This window comes from Eurosta solidaginis, chromosome 2 (genome assembly GCF_040869045.1).
Source record: "Eurosta solidaginis isolate ZX-2024a chromosome 2, ASM4086904v1, whole genome shotgun sequence".
Taxonomy (NCBI): domain Eukaryota; kingdom Metazoa; phylum Arthropoda; class Insecta; order Diptera; family Tephritidae; genus Eurosta; species Eurosta solidaginis.
The window spans coordinates 142,451,010-142,460,197 of record NC_090320.1 but is presented as its reverse complement, the minus strand read 5'-3'; the positions used below and the strand labels follow the sequence as shown (position 1 = coordinate 142,460,197).

At 40.1% G+C, this 9,188-nt stretch overlaps 1 pseudogene; it reads right to left on the bottom strand.

Moving 5' to 3' along the window:
- Positions 1-7,642: 7,642 nt before the first annotated feature.
- LOC137242381 (uncharacterized) lies at positions 7,643-8,888 on the bottom strand (annotated as a pseudogene).
- Positions 8,889-9,188: the final 300 nt, after the last annotated feature.

Genomic DNA, 9,188 nt, shown 5'->3' with positions numbered 1-9,188 from the left:
CACGCAAAACACTTCATAAGGCGAAAAGAGGACTTGCATTTACTGTCCTTTGCTGCTTCAGCCGGGTTTCTAATATAGTCCACCGGCATTCCACAAGCAAAGCACAACATAAGGTGAAATGGTGACGAACAAAAAGTTTGGTTTTGGACACTACTAACACTTTTACTATTATTATTGGACGATTCACACACATTTAGATTAGGGTTGTACGACGAAGGATTGCAGGAAAGAGGGTTGGGTTTCGACAGATCACGCGAAGAGGCGGACCGGACTCCATTTTGTTTGGCCCTGTCATGTTCCTAGTGTTCCTATCGAACGCCTTGACCTCTACTTCACAATTTGATCCCGTAGGCCAAATCCTATCACAAACTTCTAGCCCACTAACTCCTTTAAATCGTGCCCTATTTTCTTTCATGAGCTTCTCTGCTCGCTTGCACTCATGCTTTAATTCAGCCAGGGTCGCAAATTTGGAGATAAAAGTTAAATTGGCCAAAAATGGCTTAAGGTTTCCTTTTATTATATTCACCAGCTCTGGCTCTGGAATTCTTGTTCTCAGCCGGAAGGTGAGATCATGGATATCGGCGTAAAACTCGTCGAAACTCTCTTGCGGGAGTTGCTTCCTCTCCATGATCTCGCGGATCACCTCATAATCGGAGTCTGCCGATTTGAATTGGGCCAAAAGTTCCGTTTTTAGGCGAGAGTAGTCGAAGTGTGGATCATCTGCGTTATCTTCCAAGACCTGCCAGTACCATTTGAGCGCCGAGCCAGTCACTAAACAGTCAAAATCTGCAGGTATCTGCTCGTAACTCAACTGGTACTGCAATCTCATCCTCTCTACCCTGAAAACAAAACTTTCGACCGTCATTCCCTTCGGCGACCCATCGAACTTAAGGTTACACTGATGCAGATTGATCCGCCTTCTGCCGTAATTGTCCCCAAACCTATCTTCCCGTTGCTGATTATTACTGCTGTTTTCCCTACGTGTCCTCTCGTTGTTGTATCCTGGAGTTGAGGTAGATGCTGGTGGATGTGGTGCTGCTGCTGGTGTTTGCATCGATGTTTCTACTTCGGCTACCCGGTTACTTAAACGCGACACGTCAGCTCTCATTTTACGGAACTCGTCCATTGTCTCTAGTACGATTTGGTTCTGTTGGGATATCGTTTCCATGATTGCGTTCAAGTTATCCATTTGACCCGATCACTGCGCTATGTTTTCTTGTCTTCTTTCCTGTACGGATTTGCTGGGTGGCCTCCGTGATATAGATCCCCCGAATGCTCCTCCTGTTGCCAGACCCTCCAATGGATCGGACATCTCTAGCATCGACAACTTTCGCGAAAATCTAAGGGACTTTTCTGCGTCCTCTACCACCAACGTGTTTGTAACAGCGAACTCTTTCCTCCCCTTGTCAGGATGCTTAAAGTTTCCAAAAACTCTCGCGGCACAACGATTCAGGAAGTCGGTCGGCAGGAAGTCCACCGGAATCTCTATACCCGTGTCTATCTGTGTGAATATAGACCCAACTACCTGGTTCTCGAGTGCCCTAGTAATGCTTCGAGTGACTGGCCTTCGTCTGCTACAACTGAAAAGTCCTAACCCTGGTCTTGATGCTTCTTCTTCTTCTCGACGCCTATCCATGTACCACCGAGACTAGGTACAACAAGGAAACAACAAAAATCAGCAAAATTGTCAAAAAAAAGCTATAATTAAAACGAACGATGGTTTTCTTTAAAGAAAAATTATAAAAATTGCTAAGAAAAAAATTCAAAAATACCGTAAATAACGGGTTGTAAATTCAATGAAAGGTATGTGAAGGTGTATTAAAAAAACGTGTAAAATTTATAAAACTTAAAAAATTTTAAAATTCTAAAATAAAAAAAAAATAATGAAATAATACGCATAAATGTGTATGGGTAAAATATATTGGTGTAGTATGTTTGTAAACTCTCTTAATCTAGAGAGGTTAAGAGAAATTCAATATGAAGCACAACGTTCACAATATGGCCGATGAACTTCCTTATAGTTATCAAAAATTTAAAAAAGGAATGTATAAAAAACAAATATTAAAGAAATAAAAGGACTAACAATTCAGCATCCACTTTAAAATTCAGTTTGTGGTTGATTAACTATACTTGCTTTATACGCGCTTAGAACGATGAAATTTGTGTAAAAAAAGTAAAATAAAGTAAAAAGGTAGAAAACAATAAAATAAACTAAAAAGGACAATCCGAATCTAAATTTAAAATTTGGTGGCTTATGTATCTCCTAGATACTTGCTTAAAAATTCAATAAAAATATATAAGACAATTTTAGAAACTAAAAGGAAAACGGTAAAAATATTAAAACTTATGCTCTATTTAAATTAAACTCAAATTTATTTGGAAACTAAGTAAACGCTGATTTTATGGTCTGCTAGTAATTTTAACTTGCAAAGGTAAAATATTCGTTAAGTGGTTAGTGTGTGTCGGTGTTGACCTCGCGAAGGGATTGAAACTTAGGTCGGTGCTGCTTACGTCCGTCAGTTCTCAGTCCGAAGTCATGTCAGCTAATCCCCTATTGAATTACCCTATTCGACACTTTAACGGTCAGAGCACTTGCTCCAGCCGTGGTTGCCGAACATCTTTGAATAAAAACCCAAATCTACCCCCAGTGGACAAAAGCTGCGCAAACCTCACATGCAGGTGTTACTGGAACATCTGCATGGTAGCTTGAGCAGCTTTGCCACAACAATCGTCATGAAATGTGCTAGCCTCGACTTCGAATACCACTTTTTCAAGACGTTGAAATCGAAGAAAGGGAACTTCGAAGTCGGACTAACACAACCCCCCCGTCTATCTAAATTTCACTTAGGCACAAATCACTTCACCTACTCGGAAAGTGATGCTACCCTCGTAACTCTAACCTGTCTGAAAGAAGGAAAAAATAATTATTTTATCATTATTATTGTTATGATAATTTTTTTCTTATTTGAAAAAATTATTAAATTAGAATAGAAGAAAGAAAAAATTTAGACAACTGCCAAAGCTCGTTGTATAGATCCATTTCGGGAACTGCTAAATTCCTTCATCGGCAACGTTTAGGCGCAGCTGTTATAACCATTCAGTCATCACAGCGGTTTTTTGGTTGCCTTCATTAATCCTACTTCTATTCTGGTTCTTGCAAATTGATATTCACAACACTGCGACATCTGTTGCAGAATGAATGTGAAAATTGGACTTGTATGATGGCAATGCTGCCATAGTGTCATATTTTATTGACACTTTTTCCCCGTGCTCTGGGATGTATTAACAATTTTTGTTGTTATATCGGCCTACTGATTTGTAAGATCGCGGGTTCGTATCGAGCTCAAGGCATAAAAATAATTATTTTATCATTATTATTGTTATGATAAATTGTTTCTTAATTGAAAAGATTATTAAATTAGAATAGAAGAAAAGATTTAGATAACTGCCAAAGCTCGTTGTATAGATCCATTTCGGGAACTGCTAAATTTCTTCATCGGCAACGTTTAGGCGCCGCTGCTGTAACCATTCAGCCAACACAGCAGTTCTTTGTTTGTCTTCATTAATCCTACTTCTATTCTTGCCAATTGATATTCACAACACTGCGACATCTGTTGCAGAATGAATGTGAAAATTAGACTTGTTTGAGGGCAATGCTGCCATAGTGTTATATTTTATTGACACTTTTTTCCCCGTGCTCTGGGATGTATTAACAATTTTTGTTGTTATATCGGCCTACTGATTTGTAAGATCGCGGGTTCGAATCGAGCTCAAGGCCTAACAATAATTTTTTATCATTATTATTGTTATGATAAATTTTTTCTTAATTGATAAAAATTTTAAATTAGAATAGAAGAAAGAAAAAATTTAGACAACTGCCAAAGCTCGTTGTATAGATCCATTTCGGGAACTACTAAATTCCTTCATCGGCAACGTTTAGCGCAGCTGCTATAACCATTCAGCCATCACAGCGGTTTTTTGTTGGTCTTCATTAATCCTACTTCTATTCTGGCTCTTGCAAATTGATATTCACAACACTGCGACATCTGTTGCAGAATGAATGTGAAAATTGGACTTGTATGATGGCAATGCTGCCATAGTGTCATATGTTATTGACACTTTTTCCCCGTGCTCTGGGATGTATTAACAATTTTTATTGTTATATCGGCCCACTGATTTGTAAGATCGCGGGTTCGTAACGAGCTCAAGGCCTAACAATAATTACTTTATCATTATTATTGTTATGATAAATTGTTTCTTAATTGAAGAAATTATTAAATTAGAATAGAAGAAACAATTTAGACAACTGCCAAAGCTCGTTGTATAGATCCATTTCGGGAACTGCTAAATTCCTTCATCGGCAACGTTTAGGCGCCGCTGCTGTAACCATTCAGCCAACACAGCAGTTCTTTGTTTGTCTTCATTAATCCTACTTCTATTCTGGTTCTTGCCAATTGATATTCACAACACTGCGACATCTGTTGCAGAATGAATGTGAAAATTAGACTTGTTTGAGGGCAATGCTGCCATAGTGTTATATTTTATTGACACTTTTTGCCCCGTGCTCTGGGATGTATTAACAATTTTGGTTGTTATATCGGCCCATTGATTTGTAAGATCGCGGATTCGAATCGAGCTCAAGGCCTAACAATAATTATTTTATCATTATTATTGTTATGATAATTTGTTTCTTAATTGAAAAAATTATTAAATTATTAAATTAAACATTTCATACATTTAGTAATTTTTTAAATTAATTTAAATTGGCCAAAGTCCGTTGTTTTCGAAATATGAATTTTTGAATATTAATCTTTTTTCCCATATATTAATGCATTACATATCAGCATACAAGGCGATCAATGCCAAATGCTTAAAATTAATTAAAATATCATATTTATTATTGAAAACATTCATTTGTTGTTATTTTTCAGAATTAAAGTGATTTTGTAACACGACATGACAAAAGCTCTTGTGACGGTATTGGAGGTTTAGTGAAATATTTTGTCTCATACATACAATCTCCGTAGTAGAGTCGGAAGCAATGCCGAGCTTCAGCCCCTGCCCCCGTATTATTCCCCTTCTTTGCCGCCAGCAATTGTGTAGGTCAGGGAAACAGACTCTTAGTCCCTGCCTCCCTTTGAACCGTTTGCGACATCCGCCTAATGCATGTCCTGCCATGGACGGTGCCACTTTCCTAGATGTTCTGGTCTCCGCGACGGCAACCCCCCGACGGGTTTCATTGCGCCATGTTGCCATATTTGATCCTGGCATCGACTGCAGGGACAATTTCTTAGAACGTCAAGGCCTATCTGTTCGGTCAGGCGATGCAAAATTAGAAATCATCAACATCTACATCCCTCCTGTCACCTGTTGCCCCAGTGAATACCGCCCTGATATCAGCGCCGTACTCAAGGGATATAAACCAACGCATCAGATTGCTTGTGGATGAACACAAGCGGGCGAAATGGGAGGAGCACCTAAGAGGTTGTAACCTCTCTACCGGTGTGGGTAAACTTTGGTCCACCGTAAAGTCCCTATCGAATCCGTCTAAGCACAATGACAAAATTACCATCGCCTTTGGCGATAAAGTGCTGTCGGATGCGAAAAAATGCGCGAGCGCTTTCTGCCGACAATATATAATGCATTATACGATCGGCAAAGATAGACGGAGGGCCAACAGATGCGCACATAAACATATATTCAGCGCGTCTCCAATTACCATCACCGCCAGAGAGGTTGAGGACGCCATCGGTCATGCTAAACCATCCAAAGCAGTGGGCCCAGACGGCATAGCCATGCTTAAGGATGCTTAAAAGCCTGCGGAAAGAGGATTTCAAATATTTAGCACATGCCTTCAACCTGTCTCTTTCCACCTTTGTCATTCCCGAAAAATGGAAAATGGCCAAGGTGTTGCAGCTACTAAAGCCTGGGAAACCAGCTAACATAGGAGAGTCATATCGCCTGATATCTCTCCTATCGCCAGTAGCCAAGACGCTTGAAGCCATTTTGCTCCCCTACTTCAAAGGAAATTTGCAGCTAGCCTGTCATCAGCATGGCTTCATGAAACTCCATAGCACCACCACCGCGCTAAATGCCATCAGCACCCAGACAAATTGCGGTTTAAAGCAAAACCCCCACCATAGAACAGTACTCGTTGCGCTAGATCTATCAAAAGCTTTTGATACGGCACGTTACTGCAAGACCTGGAAGGGTCTACCCTTCCTCCATGTCTTAAAAGGTGGGCCGCAAATTATCTGGGTAGTCGGCAGGCATCGGTTCAATTTAGAAATCAAACATCAAAACCAAGAAGAATTAAACAAGGGATGCCACAGTGTGATGTTCTATACTTCGATGACTGCACAATAGTGGCCACAGGCCCAGGCCCACAGATCGATGAGCTTTGCAATAGAATAAACGACTACCTCCCTGATCTCTCCAGTTTTTTCGCCTCGCGAAACCTGGCATTATCACCGACTAAATCCTCCGCGACCTTATTTACAACATGGACATCCCAAATGTCGACCATTTCGAACATCAACGTCGATGGCACTACGCTACCGACTGTCCTACAATTTGGTGAGCATGCAGCCGCAATTGTGCCGAAAATCCAGAGCCGTAATAAAATCCTCAAATTCCTTGCTGGCAGTACTTGGGGAAAAGACAAAGAAACGCCTATTACCACATACAAAGCAAAAGGCCAGCCGATTGCATGCTACGCGTCCCCTATACGATCGCTAAGCCTAAAAATTACCCACTAGAAGAAGCTACATGCCTGCCAAAATTCTGCTCTCAGAACCGCCACATTACAAAAAAAATCACAGTTTCTCTATTGGGTCATGAAGCATATTTTCATAAAAAATTAGTTAACATAATAAATAAACTCGAAGCTCGTGTTGAGAGGGTTTCGGAAAATTTATTTGTTTTTTTTATCCTTACAAAAACATATAGTTTTTTTAGTGTAACTTTTTTATTTGACATCCGATTGATATGGCAAAATGTTTACCTTGAGAGCCAATTTCGGTAATAGTCTAGTTGAGGGGTCGACTGCTAATACGCAACCAAAAATATCAAAAGAGGTGTCAATCGACGCGTCTTGATATCAGTATTAATAATCAGAAGGCGGAAAATAAAAATATTAACTCGTTCAAAAGATATTAACGAAAAACCGAAAAAAATACTCTCGGGTACCTCCGAAACCGGGGGTCGGATCCATAGTATTTTTGCGCAGAACACCTTTCTGCGTTGGCGGCCTTCGGCCGCGCTTATAATAAATAACCCTGGGCTACGCCATGCCAAGTCCGGGTGTGTGGTATAACCGTGGCTACCGCCACGGTGATGCACAATTTTTTTTGGTGGGTACAACACAACAACAACCTCATGAAAATCGCCAACTTCAACTGCAAATATCTCCGGACAGAGATAAAATTTTTCTTTTCCGCCTTCGGATTATTGTTGCCGAGATTAATACGCGTCTTTTGACACCTCTCTCGCTATTTTTGGTAGCGTATTAGCAGTCGACCCCTCAACTAGACTATTACCCCAATTTCTTCTAATGTCCTTTTGAGCTCGGAAGTCGTTTTCACATAGTTGTGTCAGCTACCGTTTTGTAGGCCCTTAAAATATTATTTTTCTTTCATCAAACAGAGGTATAAAAATATTCACCAAATATAAAAAAATATTGGAACTTCTTTGTTTAAAAACTGTGTCAAATAATTCAAAAATAACATTGCCATGAATTTCAAAGCACTTTAATTTGACGAACAAAAAGAATATTTTAAGGAGCAACCCGGTCTATTGCACACTTGCTTCTAAACTACCAAAATGAGTCATGTAGTATTGTTCTGTTGTATTGCCAGGCAACTTCACCATGAGGTGTCATGAAGTACTCCATAAATTGTTCACGCACATTTACTGCATTGCTTGCTGGCCTACCTAAAGTACTGCTTGGCCGAATTGATGGGAGCATTCCGCTTTCTCCAAGCTCCATTCGCCAATTACCTTGAACAGCAACACCATTTGTCTCACTATCTACGTCAGATGTTCTCATATATACTGATTTGCGGCTTAAAAGAAAATTGTGTAGGACGCAAATGACCAGAACAATAGCTTTCGCGTATACTGGTTTCACGTCCATTGGCCTTCTCAGAATTCGGTACCGCGATGCACATATTACGAACACATTTTCAACTACATTTCTGGCTCGAGATAGCCTATAGTTGAAAACTTGTTCACGATAACAAAAAGGTTTCATTATGTACGTTTTCAAAGGAAAAGCGTCGTCAGCAACAATGACAAAAAGCATTTCATTTCCTTCATGTGGAAGTGGCTTCGGTGGTGGAAAATTAATTGTGTTTTCAGCAAGTGCAGTAGAAAGTGGACATCTGTGTATTTTGGAATAAGAGTTAATGATTATTTACACTAAATTTCAAGATTTTGTAGCAGAATTACCTTCCAAATACACCACCATCAGATTCACGGCCATATGCTCCAACTTCTACAAACAAAAATTTGTAGTCGGCGTCCACTAGAGCCATGAGAACAATGCTGTTGAATTTTTATAATTGAATTACTCAGAGCCGCAGTTTGCAGGTGCTTGAATAGCTACGTGCTTCGCATCAAGTGCCCCACAGCAATTAGGGAAATTCCACCGCTGTTCAAAACGTTGAGCAATTTCTCTCCATTCTTCATGACTGCTGGGAACCTTGACGAAATATAACCACCATTAATATATGTGTAGATTTCTGACTGATTAAAGAAATCACATGAATACTCACTTCTAAAAAATCGTCTTTCAAAGCTTCATAAATAGCACGACATGTCTCACGTATTGCAAGACAGATGGTAGTTTTTCCCAACAGGAAAACAGTCATCAGGCTGGAAAAGCTATCTCCTGTTGCCAAGTAACGTAAAGTTACTGCCAACTTCTCCCCTACCGAGATGGCATCCCGGAACTTCGTATTAGATTTGTAAACGTATGGGTTTATGCGCTCCACAAGAAAGTCAAAGTCCTCCAGAGTCATCCTCAAACAATTTTTACACCATTTTGGATCTAGCACGAGCAGCTTAGAACGCAGTGTAGCGTAGAACTAACATGTTCCTCTATCCCGAAGCCCTGGCCTAACCCACCACTGCTTCCGCTTCCTTAGCTGGTGCCGCTTTCTTCTCCATGCCCTTAGGCTTGTCACAAA